The following is a 16,253-nucleotide window of genomic DNA, read 5'->3' on the forward strand; positions in this document are numbered from 1 at the left end:
GAGCACTTATTATACCACTGTTGCTCAATCTTTTCTTTTAGATTTCATTTTATTATTATTCTGATGATGATTTTTATTTGTTCTACTTAGTTGTACATGACAGCAGAATGCATTACAATTCATTGTACATAAATGGAGTGCCACATATCACTTCTCTGGTTGTACATGGTATAGAAATGCACCATTCGTACAATCATATATGGACCTAGGGTAATTATGTCCATCTCACTCCACCATCTTTCCTACCCCCCTAACCCCTCCTTCACCCTCCCCTTTGCACAATCCAATGTTCCTCCATTCCTCCCATGCCTCCCCCCATCATAGATCAGCATCCATTTATCAGAGAAAATATTTGGCCTTTGGTTTTTGGGGCTTGGCTTACTTTGCTTAGCATGATATTCTCCAACTCCATCCATTTACCTGAAAATGCCATAATTTCATTCTCTTTTAATGCTGAGTAATACTCCATCGTGTATGTATACCACAGTTTCTTTGTCCATTCATCTATTGATGGGCATCTAGGTTGGTTCCACAGTTTAGCTATTGTGAATTCAAGCTGCTATAAAAATTGGTGTGGCTATGTCACTATAGTGTACTAATTTTAAGTATAGATGCACAAGTAGGTTAACTGGGTCAAATGGTGGTTTCATTCCCAGTTTTCTGAGGAATCATCATACTGCTTTCCAAAGTGGTTGCACCAATTTCAGTGCCACCAGCAATGATGAGTGTACTCATTTCCCCACATCCTTGCCAACACTTATTATTGCTTGCATTCTTGATAACTGCCCTTCTGACTGGGGTGAGATGAAATCTTAGAGTAGTCTTCATTTGCATTTCTATAATTAATAGAGATGTTGAACACTTTTACATATATTTGTTGATCACTTGTATATCTTCTTCTGAGAAGTGTCCATTCAGACGGGACAGAACAGGAAACATCAATCAGAGAAGCAGACTTAGTGCTATTTAATTGGGAGTATTGGGATTCCACGTATTAGTCCAAAGACCATTCCCTTGCCAGTTGATTGATTGGGTTGTTGCATGGTTCTCTGGGTCTATATATGTTAGCTCATTAATCCTCACACAGAGGGGGCAGGTGACATCACCACCCTCAGGTGACAGGCAAGGACACTGATGAATGCCAAGGGTGAACGACTCAACATAGATGATGTGTGCACTGGGAGGTCTGTAGTCAGCCACATGTCACCAGAATTAACTCCTGCAGCCACCTCAGCCTCTGCATTCAGCACAGGGGCCCTGGTTCCAGGCCTGGTCACTAACTCTGGGGCCTGCACAGTCACCCACTCAGCCACAAAGTCCTCTTAAGATGCCAGAGTGTTCATTCCACCAGCTTCACAGGACTGCTATAGAGGACAACAAACTCTGTACACTCAGTTGATCAGTGAGCATTCAAGTCACCAGGCTATGGCCCAGCACGGGATGTCCAGGTGGATGAGCAAGCCAGTGGGTGCAATGTCATTCATAGTAGGACATGAGGCCCTCATCAGGCTGCTCAGATGCCAGGATGCAAGATCCATTCACTGCACCAGAGGAGAATTTCCAAAGTGATTTGAAGAAAGCAACTTTTCTCCTCACCACTGGGTAGGGGCCAGGGCTGAGCTGGTTCAGATATCCCTGGGCTCCTTGTACACACTGTTGTAAGGGGCTACTGGCCTCTTCTACAAAAATGTCAAACCTCTCTTGACCATCACACTGGCACAGAATGGCACCTGGGCATTGAAAGTAGCTGCAGAGCAGACACTTGAAGGGCACACTTCAGGTGGCCATGGAGCAGCAACATGGCAGGCCAGCCCCTCAGAACAGTGCCTTGGTGTTTGTGGATTCTGTTAGGAGACTTTTCTTTTTAATAGGGAGATTGTTTTTACAAAGGTGAGAGAAACATATATTTAGGGAGCATGCAGGAAGGTCACTTTGGCCTGGCTTAAGACTCAGCCTTAGCTAACATTTGGCAGAGCCGGGTCTGCTCTTTGTGGTGTGCATCTATAGTACCTGTGGGCTTGAGATGCAACTAGTGGGCACCCTGCAGGTGGCCAGCAGTTAGGCTGGAAGCCCAGGGGCATTTGTGCAGTTTTTCTAACTTTCGCAGAGTCTAGTCCTTCTTTTACTCTGCTTGCCCCTGGAATTCCAGAGACTTCTTATGTCATCTCTTTGTGACATGCAGAATAATGCCCTCTGGCCCCCACCCAGAGGTTTTTACCTCCTGTCCTAATCTCTAGGAGATGTGAATGCTGTTTCCAGGCCCTGAGGGTTGAGACTGCAGACTAGACTGAGGTTCCTCATCAGCAGACACTGATCCTGCCTTTTTCAGGTGGGCTCAGTGCAGTCGCAGGTGTCTTTCAAATGGGCTAAAGAGGGGGAAGATGGACAAGCTGAGGGCATTGGCAGGAGCAAGAAGCCCCCAGCTATGCTGCTCTAGAGTAAGGAAAGGCCTCATGAGCCAGGAAATTTGGGCTGCTACCTAAACAAGGAAAGATGAGGAAATACGTTCCCCAAACAGCCCAGGGAAAGAGCGGGCTTCAGACAACTTAATATGAGGCCAATGTGACTAACTTTCAGACCCACGACCTCTGAAACTATCCAGAATTACTTGGCCCAGTCATCTCTCTGCCTGGGAAATGTGAATGATGTTAGAGTCTGACCCACAGATGGATGGATTTGAAGGGTCAAGTGAGATACAAGGGGAAAAACTGAACGGAGTTCTTGCCATAAGTAAATGTCAAAGTAGAATGATCTGCCTGAAAGGAAGTAAGGAAATAGTTTATTCTGAGCCAAAAGCAAGTAACCATGACCCAGAACATGATCCGAGTTACCACGGGTTCAAGTCATGACATTTTCCCCCAGGGAAACTTTTGCAGTCTGTGAGAAAAGAAAGTCAATCAAGATAAGTGCTAACAACACTGGAGGGGGTCCAGGTAGGCAGCTAGGGTGAGATGGGGAGAGCTTTTCTCCAGGTTGCAGATGGGAGCAGACAGCACCCCTGGCCTCAGGGCTGGTGGCAGATGGAGGTGTACTAAGCTTAGTGATGCTTGCCAAGAAGTTTATCCAGGCATTTGAAGAGAGGTTATCAGTGCAGATACAGGAGCCACCAGGAATGGCTATCAGGGGCCTGAGATACCCAGATAGCAAGGCCTGAGACAGGACCTTGACCTACAACATCAGGTCTCCCTATAATCACATTGTGCTCAGGAGATTTTAAATTATGGGTCCATCACACCACTGTCTGAAGGGTTTATTTCAATCTGGCCAAGGAAGTCTTCCAGTCGTAGCAGCTTGTGAATTTATGGGCTGAAGTTCACATCCAAGAGGAGAGTGCAGACAAGTTTTCTGTGATGCCAGAGAGCTGGGGACAGAGGACTATTCAGGGCTTGTCTCCTGGGGGCCCAAGAAGCAGGAGCCTCTGGTGGGTCTGTGTATTTGCATAGGAGCAGCACATAGGTGGATGGTTAAAGTCCTTTTCCAACTGTGAGCAAGTTTCCAGAACAAAGACTTCTTTCCTGGCATGACAGAAAGTCGAGCTGAAGGCCCCTCTTCCTCTCCATCACTCCTGGCCACCCCAATCCTGCTCAGTTTATTAAACTCTAGTACCAGAGCAGGGTGTATGTGCGTGTCTCCTGTGATACAGCCAGGAAGTTGTATAGAATGAGGTCTACCTTCTCACTCATTTCTCTTTTTATTTGTACCATACAGGAATGGTATTTATCTGCTTCACTTGAAGGAAATTCTTAAATTACCTTCTAGTTATTTAACAATAACAATCAACACAATGATACTATAGCAATTCAGAGAGACTCCTGGACCTTCTGGGGAGCCTGGGTTCTCTCTCACACCAATACCCTCCAAAGCATCTGTTGAGTGACCTGAATATTCTTAGAAAACATGCACTGATGACCTGTGTGGAGGACACCCTCCCAGCCAAAACGTCAGTGCTCAGGGGCCCGGGGTGCTCAGGCTTCCTTCCCCGAGGTCTGCCTCTTCCCACCCAGTTCTAGCCCATGGGCGGTGGTGGACTCTGCCAGGCTCTGGTGCTCTCACTCCAGGTAGGGGTGCTCATTGATTACTCTGCTGATCTCTCCTTATCCTAAAAACAGCAGGTCTAGGAGACCAGGATCTTGTCCATCACTGCCACCCCACATGGCACTTAGAACATAATCTATGCATACTCAATTAAACACCATCAGAGGTGAAGGCATGCATTCCCAACCCCTACAGGATCCATCTGTGAGCATACGGGTGCCAGTGGATGGTGTCATTCATCATGGAAGATTTGGGAGTCAGGTGGAGTTGGATTCCAACACTGGCTCAGCTCTGGCTCTCTAGCAGATCTTCTATATAAATTCAACCCTTAAAAAATCCTTGGTACCAGGTCTCTTTCTTAAAGCCACTACAGGTTAACCCAGGAAATCCACTGCTATCTCAAAGCCAGTGATGCTTTTCCAAAGGCCACATGAAGTCTCCTTCCAGCCCACAGCAGGCAACTTCAGATGTCCTCTGACAGCACATCCATCAGAAGACACCTGCCTCCCCTCACCTGTCACAGATGGAGCTGGAAACAAGCAGCTTTCCTGGGGCTGGATGGCCTGAAGACGCCGGTGCTCTTTATGGGCCCTTGAGCACCTCATTAGTGCCTCGTCCAGCTGATAGCGAAGGCTGAGAAAGTGAGTTACTGCAGAAATAAACTGGCAGACACCATCGCCAAGGTGAGCAGGAGTGGGCTTCTCTCACTCCATTAGAATGAAAGAGCGCGTCCCCAGCTAATGAGGGATGATAAGCTTCTGAGACACTGAACGCCATGATTTGCTGATAAACAATATGATTGCTAATACATGAACACATGAGCCCTCCTCTTGGTCAGAAAGTCCATGTTCCTATATCACATTGTCATCACACTACGGAAGTCAGGATCCTGCTCCTTCTTCCTGTAACGACAAGGAAGCCATCAATCACCTGCTTCTGAATGCCCAGCTGGGGAAAGACAAGCATTTTGCTGTGAGCTCCTTTGGAACCAGACACTGGGTTCCTATTTCATAAGAACAAGGCCTGTGCTCTATAAGTGGCACTTCATTAATACCTAGTGGTCAAGAATGTTGGCTCTGGAGCCAGCAAAGCAGGCTGTGTGACATTGTTAGCCTCTTGGTGTCTCTGTTCCTTCACTATAAACAGTGTGATAAGTAGTATTAGGTCCTTTAATAGCTTGTTAGATGGTTTAATTCAGTCAGTATGGTTATAATAGTGCCTGGCTCATAATAAATGCTCAATAAATACTAGTCTATTGAAATCATGAGTTAGATTATAGCTGGGTTAGGAAGAAGCCATAGATACTTCATAATAGCTCCCAAAGCCCCATACACATTGCTCTGTACAGAGAAAGTCATCTCCTATCTACCTACCTACCTACTTTAATGTGAAATCACCTCTACTCACTGAAGTCCTAAGTCAAGTGTGCGTCTGGTAACCCCATCAACAGGGACCATCGGATGCCGTGCACTCCTCAGCCGCCCAGTTCCATATGTGCTCACCTGCAGCGGCTCAGCCACACCTTCCGCCTTCTCACACTGCAAAGGCGTTCTCTTTGGACCTGCTTCCTGAATTTTACATTCTCCTTCTGATTTTACTACATTAGGCTCAACAGCCCAGACTGTTGAATCTTTTTTTCCAAATTGTGGATTCTTAAAAATGTCTTTCTCTGTCACCCCAAAGGATTACAATCCTGGGCCACAGAAAAGATGCGCTTTTCATATTACTGCTATTGACATGGGCATTGTTGAGGCTTTCTCCCTGAGTAATGTGCAAATCTCCACTGTGGGCAGCCTCTCCTTATGTGGGCCTTGCAGAGACATTCAGCCTCTAGAACCCTCCCTAGGAGGGGAACAGTTGCTGCACTTTTGAAGAGCGGACCTTCTGAAGGATGCTGATGAGCACCACAGAGTCCTGGAGGAGCCCAAGATGGGGCCAGAGAGCTTCAAAGAAGAACACAGCTCCACCCAATGCTCAGGTCATCATGGTATAACGTTCCACCAACGTGGACATTAAAGTGTTGACAAGGCGGCTCATTAATTATATCCTCTCCATTGACACTGGCCCCTGGATCTGCAATCTGGGGTCCTTCAGCAGAGTGTTCACATGCTCAGAACCTGATGGTCCATGGACCCTGGGGTTTTCCTCTGAGCACCAGGCTGACTGCTGAGAAGAAAACCCCATTTTTATGCAGCACACAGGGGAAGAGGCAAGAGCTGTTTGTTGTCTTCTGAAGTGAGGTATCTTCCAGGCTCCACAGGAGACGGTGAAGCACACTTGGACCTCAACTCTTCAGGTTCCTGTCTGTGGATGTGAACAACTAGTGGATCCAAAATATTTTGTTTTTAGAAAAGCAAAAGCAAATAAATCAAACAAACCAATAAAAACCCATTTCCATACTGAACATAGTTTTTTTTCCCCTTTTTATTCTCATCCCCTAACATATAGCATAACAAGGATCTATACAGCTTCTGCATCTTGTAGGTAGTGTAAGTAATGTAGAAATGATTTAAAGTATGTGGGAGGATGCTCACGGGTTATGTTCAAATATGACAATGTCTGATATAAGGACAGGAGAATTTGTAGATTTGGGTGTCTGTGGAGGTCCAGGAACTAATTCCCTATGGGCACTGAGAGAGGACTATTATGAAAACAAGGCGTATTAGAGATAAATAAATAGATAAATAAAGATGCCCTTCAATTTATAATGTGATTATGTCCAGAAAAATATGGACATAAAAATAACCTAAGTTGAGATGCGCTTGCTACACCTGACCTAGGGATCTCTATAGCTGGTAACACTATGCTCCATGGAGACTGCTGTGGACTCTCATGATTATGTGGAGCTTTATGCAGCTGCCTAGCACTGAGATACTACTGCCAGCCTGGGAAAGACCAAAATTCACAACCTGAAGTACAACTCCTACTGAATGAGTATTCCTTTTATACCATCATAAAGTTGAAATATTGAGCCATCCTAAGTTGGGGACTGCCTGTGTATCAACAATTATAAATAGACACATATCTACACATACATATATGCACATACACACACACACACACATATATATATATATATATATATATATATATATATATAGATAGATAGATATATAGATAGATAGATAGATAGGCAGATAGATTATGAAGAATTTACTCATGTGATGACTATGGAGAATCTTTAACCGGAGACCGGGAAGCTGGTGGTATAAATTCCAGTGCAGGGTAAAGGCCTGAGAAGGAGGAGTGCCAACGGCATCAGCCTCCTAAGTCCAAGGGCAAGAGGTGATGTCAGAGCCCAAGCAGTCAGAGAAAGTCAGTGTGAACTCCTTTCACCTTTCTGTTGTAGCCAACCAGGAAGGACTGAGGGTGCTCACCACATGGGGAGGTCCATCTGCCCTACTCCATGGTTCCAGAGCAGTCTCCATGACCCACCTCCTCAGCCACACTCACCTGCCCTCAGATGCCACCCAGTCAGTCCACTCAGACGAGGACGGACTGAGAGGCCACAGTTCTCCAAGACAGAAAATTTTGTTACAGAGCAAGGGCCCAACGTGAAGCCACGGCTGCTGAGGCTGAACTGACCCCAGTTCTGCTGAGCACACTGGGAAAGCTTAGCTGTGGCACTCAGAGCAGTGGGCCTGAGAATTAGGTGGGAGATGAAAAGGGACAGTCTCAAGGGAGACAGTGTGTCCTCTTGGAGATGAAAGAGATGAAAGGGAGACCTCTTCTTCAGGTTTATTGGGGCCCAGGGAAGTTTCTGGAGAGTCCTGCTCAGGTCCACCTCTTGACTTCTGACTGACAACAGGACTGTCTCAGACTTTCAAGTCCCTACTGCATATGGTCATACCCCACAAGGGGGGATTTGACATGCTGAGGATCCAGGCAACTCTGGGTCACTGTGACCCACACTGACTGGTTCTAATTATTATATCTGCCTGAATTCTGGAATCTGCTCTATGTAAAGGTCACAAAATATTCACCCCCTTGGGGCAACTTATGTTCCTCTTAATGGCAGGGAGGAGCTTTTCAGGCCTCAATTGCTTTTAGGAATTTTTTTGTTTGTTTGTTTTTTGGCACTGGGGACTGAACCTACTGTTCTAACAAGTCTAAAATTGTTTCACTGAGCCTCATCCCCAGCCCTTTTTATTTTTTATATTGAGACAGGGTCTCACTGAAGTTAATTAGGCCTCAGTAAGTTGCTGACACTGGTTTTAAACTTGTGATCCTCCTGCCTCAGCCTCCTGAGTCAATGGGATGAGAGGTACGTGTCAAAGCTCCAGTCAGGCCTGCTTTCTTCTGCAGATAATATGTTTTTGCTGAGGAATTTAGTGTATCCTATTGACTTAGGATGGGCAGGGCTGCAGGTAAATTGTTTTTTTGAAAGGAAGTCCCAGCACAGTAAGCCCAGTGTGTAGAACCTTCTCCTCAACCTCAGGATCCCACTGCTCACTTCTGTTACTCACCAATGTCACTTCTGATGTTAACACAGGAGCATCAGGGGACACCTCAGGCTAACTCTAAGTTCCCATGATGCTAAGAACAACTAGTTAACCATGGGTAGACAGGCTTATGCACCTCTGCAGAGGGCCTTGCACAGTCTGGTGGAACCTGGCTTGTTTTCGTGCCCTTCCATTTGTGGAAGGCCAGCAGTGATACAGTGACTGCATGGAGACTCCAGGAAGTTGGTGAGTTAGTTCACCTTTGTCCCATGACAAAGTTAAGTCACAACAACCAAGAAACATATCATGCTCAGTTGTGGTTTCCAAGTAAAATTATTCTTCAGTATTGATTGTGAAAGATCATTTTTTTTCCTGTACCAAGACAACCTATTGTTCTGAGCCAGGCTGTACGGGCAATGACCAAACAGACTCCATCTTACCCATCTTACCCTGAGACTCCCCGTCAGGTAAGAAATGCTTCTCCCGTGGGAAGGCCCGCCTCTCTGCCCACCTACAGTGGCTTAGCTCAGCAGGTTTGGCAACACAGAATGGTAATTCTTACACAATGTAAAAGTGTTCTCTCTTTGGTTCCCATTTTTCCTGGACAAGCTACCTTGTCTAGAGATGGATTGTCCAGACATTAGTAACCATTCTGTAACTTGTACTCAACTAGAGACATTTTGGCTCACTTCCTTTTCTGCTTGTGATTTCAGATCTCATGACGTTTGTTTATGGTTTTGAATCATAGAAACAGACACTTATGATTAATGTGGGTTTGGGCTATAATAGGGTACTCAAAGCCCAGGAGGGGGTCGAAGGGTGCAGACTTGCAGCCTGCCCCTTGGTCCACCAGCTGGTGGATCCAGACCACTGGCTGGTGGATTAAGTTTCCGTCTCCTGCTTTAAGATGGACTTGGTGATTTATTGCCATCTCGCCTTAATACTATAGCTTAAGCAGCAGTGACCTTCCTAAGTCATCAGCCCTAACGTTAGACTATGGGTAGAAATTAACCCCTCTTAGATCTCTTCTATGGAAGGAGAAACTTTAAGGCTTTTCTGCCTACCTTGAAGTCCTTGAGACGGAAGCAGACTTCAACTCAACCGCTGCACAGAGCAACAGAACTGGGTATATTTTCTTCTAAAGTGAATTACTAGATGGAGCCCAAGGGGCTTTTTTAAATGTTGAAGGAGGAGGGCTGTTTCTGAGGACTCCACTTTGCACTGGAAGAGCTCACTTCTGAGTTCTCTGCTACACAAGGAAAAGACCAACCAGTGTGTTAAAAAAAAAAAAAAAATAGGCAGAAACACAAAGTATCATGATTCAAACAGTGTTGAGAACCTGAGAGAACTGTGGACCGCATGCTAATGAATTCACACACATGAACGGGGTCAGCCAGAATCAAGAAACACCAGATGCTCTTATGGCAAGACAGAAATGTGTTAATATTCAAATTAATGTCAAATGAGGACACGGATACCATTTCAATAAGCTGTCTATTTTAACATATTAAGAAATCTAAGGAGTCTGATTCTGATTGTTCCAAGGATTTTGCGATTATGGAATTAAGTTAAAGATTGTTGTTAAGTTAAAAAGTTAAAGAAAACTAACAAGAAAGCGGATGTGCACATCACCTATGGAAATGGCCCGGGGTCTGGGGGCATGGCTGTGAACACAGGGTGGGCACTCTCCTCATCAGGAGGGCTGCACAGGAGGCTCCTACTGCTCCAGATGAAGGGCCAGGGCCCCCTTTCCAGGCAGCTTGGAGCAGCAGCACCCTATCTAGGAGAGTCTCTGCTGTCAATCATCCCCTCTGGGCAAGGTCACCTGGCCCCAGCTCTTCAGAGGGCTTGCTGAGCCAGCTTAGTTTTGGGAAGGGGCAGAGCCATGAGGTGATGCGCATACCATGTCCTTGGCCACAGGCCCGATCTGAGAGCAGAGCCAACTCCCGCAGTGGCCACGATCTTCAGAGTCAAGTAGCCTTTCTCTTGGGAGTTTACCCTGTTTGAAATCCCCATGTCCTGAAAAGAACAGAAAGGTACACGGCAGCAGCCTTGGGGTTAGCAGGGAGAGGGTCGCTGATGCAGGGGCCAGCCACATGGGCTGCGCCCCACCTTGCGTTTAAAGATCATCTGTGTGAGGTCCCTGAGTTCACAGCACATGACTAGAGACGGCCCCTGGATGGTGTCCCCCCGTGACCTGGGATGGCCACAAGGGGCTGCTCTGTCTGGGTGATAACGGGGAGCTCCCGGTTCCCTGCTGCACATACCCTCACCTTGTCTGTGGAGCCTTGCGGTCCTCACACGCGCCCCACTCAGCACAATCAGCCTGGGTTTGTTTATTGCTTAACACTTTTCAAAATGGCTCCAGAACATTTGCTTTGGAAATGACCATCTGCTCGGCTAAGCTTACAATAGAGTAGAATGTAGCACTGTTTTTGGCTCAGATTTAAAAGCACAGATGCACAAACAAACAAAAACAAAATAAAGGAAAGCCAATCACAGAATATAAACATCTCCACCTCAGGATTCCCCACCAGATTCCAGCAATCTCCTCTCCCCACTTCCAGACACAGTCCAAACCAGGGAACTGTAAAAAGTTAACCATCTCAGTTTGTCCTTGCCAAATGTCCCCCAAATTAGTCTCCTAGCATCCAGTCTTTCCCTACACGGCATTTGCAGAATTTGCAATTCTAAATAGAGCATATATTTTTTTTTTTTTATCATTTTAAACATTTAAAAACATGGGCCTGCGAGCTTCACCAGAACACACACGTGCATTTCTGGTCCCCAGTGACTCCCGGGCCCTGGAATCACATCTGACACTGCAGCAGAAGGTCAGAAGGGAGGTGAAGCACATAGCCCTGGGGCCAGATTGGCTGGTGGAGTCCAGGCTCAGCCTGTGTGATGGGGGCTTGATTGGGTGCATTAAACCAGGAACTGCAGCAGCCTCTTCTTCCTCCCATCAGCACAGCAGTGTGGAGAAAGGACAGGCAGGCCTTGGTTCAGTGCCACAGGGCTGGGACAGCAGCTTGCCACCAGCCTGGGGATGCTCTATGGTGAGGTGGTGGCAGCCACCATGCCCAGTGCTTGTGCCTAGTCACAGGAAGAGGAATGGGGGGCAGAGGGGTGCAACATGCCCATCCCACTAGTTCCCTCTGCCTGGGATGGCACAGCTTCCTCTGGGCTGTTCTCTCCCACGTCCCACTCTGTCTCTTGCACTTCTCTAGGTCTCATGATGACTCCCAGGTGCAGTGGAGTCTGAGAGGTGGAACCCCTGGGGAGGAGCTGGGCTGGCACAGCTCAGGCACCATTGGCCAGCATTCACGTGGCCGCCCTCTGCAAGTCGAGCCCTGGAAAGTGTGCTTTTTAGGTGCCTGTGTCTCGATTTCCTCATCTTGGAAATGGGGATCACAATAGCTCCCCTCCTCCAGGGGTGCTCTGGGTCCTGAGGGGCGACTTGGTGCCCAGGGTGTTCAGCTCGGCCAGCGCATAGGGAACATGATCAATTTTAGCTACTGTCATTATCACAGGCACTCAGAAAGACTGCTCCAGACCCAGAGTGATGGAAAAGGTTCCAAAGGGCTGGGTGCAGCTGTGCCTGCCAGCGCCTGTTTCTGTGGGGAAGAGCAAGGGCCAGAGCAGCTGGCACACCCCAGCCAGTGCAGCCCCCCATGTGACAGGGCACAAACACCCAACGGTCTGCTCTCCTGGCTCTGTGGAACAGGTAGATGTCCAACACATCTGCATTGACCCAGGGGACAAGCATGCCCCTCACACCACTTTCCAAGTCAGTACACATTCCCCTCGTCCTCCCATCCCAACCCTAAGGAAAGAAAATTAAGGTGCTGACAGCACAGAGAATGATATTTTCTATAATACCTACGATGCTGTGTACCCAGAACAGATCTGAACGTTCCATGTGTCCACAGCTTTGCCACTCTGAAGACCCCGTGGATCTGCCTCTAGGTCTGCTGGATATATTTAGATTCTTCTCATCATTCTTACAATGATCCTAAAGAGGTAAATACCATCACTGACTAATTCTACAAACCACCTGTTTGTCATTGATTTTAAAGGTGCAATCAATAGCTCCTTGTCAACAGTGAATAGCAAATTTGAAATCAATTTTGAAAACAATGACAAGCTAAGAAGGGAGAGGTACAGGCAGAGGAAGCCCACTTGCCCGTGCAACTGCCCACTTCCCCGTGCACTTGGTGTTGCTCACTGAATGCATCTCCTTCCAGGGTGCCCCCACCCCGGGGCATGCAGGGAGCAAACACAAAAGAAATACAAAAATGGCCTAAACCCATCCATTTCCAGTCTCCCCAGGGAAACGTTGGGTGCAATGCGAATGCTGAGGTGGAGAGGAAGCAGGGAGGTGAGGCAGAGGAAAATGCCGTCACTGTGGTACCCTTACCTCTGTGGGGCAGCGCACACTTTGTGCACAGGCAACTGAGGTGTAACAATGGCCTCCTGACCTCAGCCTCAGCCATGATATTGGGAGTGACTGCCGAGCTCCTGCCAGGCGGACCTCTACATCCTTAGCAGCAGGGTGGTGCTCCTCTGTCAGGTACTGTTCTTCTTCCACTGTCAGTGTGTGCAAGCTAGGTGGGACAGCCCCTGCCATCGACACAGACATGGTGCATGACCACAGGCTGCTGGATCCTAAATCAGGGGTTCTACTCTCTTGACCAAGTGGCAGGTTCTGGTGTGATCATGTGACCCAAGACACACCAGCTATGCTGAATCCCAGAACTTTGGCTGGAATTGTTTGAAAAAAGACATATAAAATTATCTCCCCACTGGGCTTTCTAAACTAAGGGCACAGGTTGAGAGATGCCAGGAACATTTCCAGGCAAAGAACTTCTTGGAGTGAATTCCAAGTGAGGGAAAGCAGGCTTAAGAGGAGGAGAGAGTCACTCCCTGTGAACACCCAAGTTGTTGGATCACACTGTACCTGAACCTGCTGCCCTAGGCATGTAAGCTTCAGGAATTGCTTTGTTTAAACCAGCCTGAAATGAGGTTTCTATCATTTGCAACTTAAAGTACCTTGACTAGTAAGTTCTTTGCAAAAGCACTGCACTGAGATTTACAGAACACAAAAATACAAATATTAGGTTTTGCCCCCTAGAAGTTTCCAGTCAATATAGAAAAACTGCATTGATTATCACAAACTCCAAGTTTCAAGTTTATGTTTTTCAGGGCATCTGGTAAAACACTCAGAAGAGACTTGCCTTACTAGCAGGGGATAATTATCCTTAGATGTAGAGCTGCCTTTGCCCAAAAAATGTATAAGCAAGATCAAAAATGGTCAACTTTTCCCCTTGTAACTTAACCTTGCCCCAGAACAAATCATAAGACTATTTATAGGAATCCAAAAATGTCTAACACAAGGTGAATCTACAATGTTCTACATCCAATTAAAAATTGCCAGACGTGTGAAAAAGAAAGGAATTACCACCCCCCTAAAGAGGAGAAAACTCAGTCACTAGCAATCAACTGAGAACCAACACAGATGTAGGCAACAGGACATCATGACATCAAACTTCCAGGAATGAAAACTAGAAAAAAGTATGTGGGATTAGCAGCCGATTAGACAAGACAAAAGAAAATATGAGTGAATGCAGACATGTCAGTAGAAACTATTCAAACTAGAACAGAAGGGAGCCGGACTTACAGGTGTTGGCAAGGCAGAGGGGGCAGGAGGAGGGAGCAAGCATAAGCCACAGCCCACTTTGAATACCCCAGTACACATGCAATCACATATCTAGAAGAACAGAGGGAGACGGAGAGAGAGAAGGCAAAAACTTGGAAAAGTAAAGCTTAGAGTTGTTTCTCTCTTGCTCTAGGCGCCCCACTCGCCCAGGCCCTGCTGTCCTCTCAAGGGGGCTGCAACATTAAGGGGTGATTCTGAGCACTTACCCCCAATCACTCCCATGGAGAAAGCCATGAGAGCATTTCAGAGAAACTCTGCTTAATTTCGCATGCAACCCCCCCTCCCCGCTAAAGTGTTCCCTTGTCATCTGGAAGAATCTTCTTATCCAGTCCAGGCTGAATTAAAATTTAATGTAACATCGAGTGGCCGCAGAGCTAGCAAGCAAAGCACTGCTGTTTAATTACAACTCAACCCGGATCAACCAGCACAGCTGAAGTAAACACTCTGGAGGAAATCTGTAAGATGTTTGGAATCCAAGGCAGCAACAGTGACTCTGGAATATGAATTAACCTTCCTGTACGGTTGTCATGAAGCTCTGGTGACCTCACTGACAATGAGATCCTTGGGGAGCAGTTCAGACTGTTTCTCAGTAGCAAGAAAAACTAGTGACTTAGGAATGAGGCAAAAGATCTGATAGACATATCTCTAAGGAAGACATGGGAAGATGTTCAGTGTCTTCAATGATGAAGAAAACGCACAGCAAAACCAGAAAGGGATATTTTATATATATGTAAATATAAAGGGCTGGGTACCATCATACACACCTGTAATCCCAGCGGCTGGGGAGGCTGAGATAGGAGGATTGAGTTCAAAGCGAGCCTCAGCAATGGCAGGGTGCTTAGCAACTCAGTGAGACCCTGTTTCTGAATATAATACAAAATAGAGCTGGATATGTGGCTCAGTGGTCCAGTGCCCCTGTGTTCAATCCCCGGGTTTAAAAAAAAATCAAATAAAGAAATAAATAATAAAAATATAAAGGGTTTTCTAGGCTACGAGGGCACAGGTTGGGAGATGCAAGGGGCCTTTGCAGGTTTATATATGGCATTGCAATTTTGTAAAGCTGTGGGGAAAATGGAACCCTTGCACACTGTCGGTAGGCTATAGGATGGTGAGCCACTGCAGGAGACAGCACAGGAGCTCTCCTGAGAACTCAAGAGAGGCAGCAAATAAGCCAACAATGTCACTTATGGGTTATTTCTCCCAAAGAACTGAGATGAGGATGCAAAGAGATGGCTACGCTTCCAGGTTCCTTGCTGTCCATTGTAGTCAAAAGACAAAGACAACCTGGTATCCGCTGCAGATGAATGATAAAGAAAATGTGGCACATGCATACCATACAGTACTAGCCAGTCTTAAAAAAAGGGAACAATTCTTCCATGCACAACAGGGGGATAAACCTCAAGGACGTCGTTCTATCAGTCTAGTCGGAGACGTGCAGATCCTGCACAAATCCACTAACATGATCTGAGTAAAGCAGGAGCTGTGGAAACAGAGGCTGGAATGCTGGTTACTAGGGCCCAAGGGGAAGGAGGGGGCTTCAGAATCAGGTGGTGGAAAGTTTCAGCCAAGCAAGGGAAGAAAGCTCTGGAACCTGTGGTAAAATGTGGTCATTATAGTCAATGGCACTTAAAATTAGTTAAGAAAGTAGATTTCACAGTTAATCAAACAAAGAAAACATAACAGATAAAAAGCGCAGCAGTCTGACTGTCCACTCCATGGCTGTGAGGGCTGAAGCCCAGGCAATCCAGGTGTAGCCACTGGGCCTCACAGGAGCTGCTGGCCTCAGCCCTGCTCCTGCTCCCACCACTCCAGGCAGTGCTCATCAGGCCCCAACCGGGGCCATCGCTCCTTTGCCCCCACATCCTCAGGGATGTGCCCACGCCAGGGGTCCACACAACAGCTCACATGGCTGCCTCTGCGGCACTAAGAGTTCCCCATGTGCACAGGAGAGTGTGATTTAATTTTGCATTGCTAAAAGAGGCCTCAATCAGGAGGGTGTGTGAGGTAATTAGCAAGTTCCACAATATCGGGAGCTCCCCTCAGTTGACCTGGGTGGTCTT

The sequence above is a fragment of the Marmota flaviventris genome, chromosome 1 (genome assembly GCF_047511675.1).
Source record: "Marmota flaviventris isolate mMarFla1 chromosome 1, mMarFla1.hap1, whole genome shotgun sequence".
NCBI classification, from domain to species: Eukaryota; Metazoa; Chordata; class Mammalia; order Rodentia; family Sciuridae; genus Marmota; species Marmota flaviventris.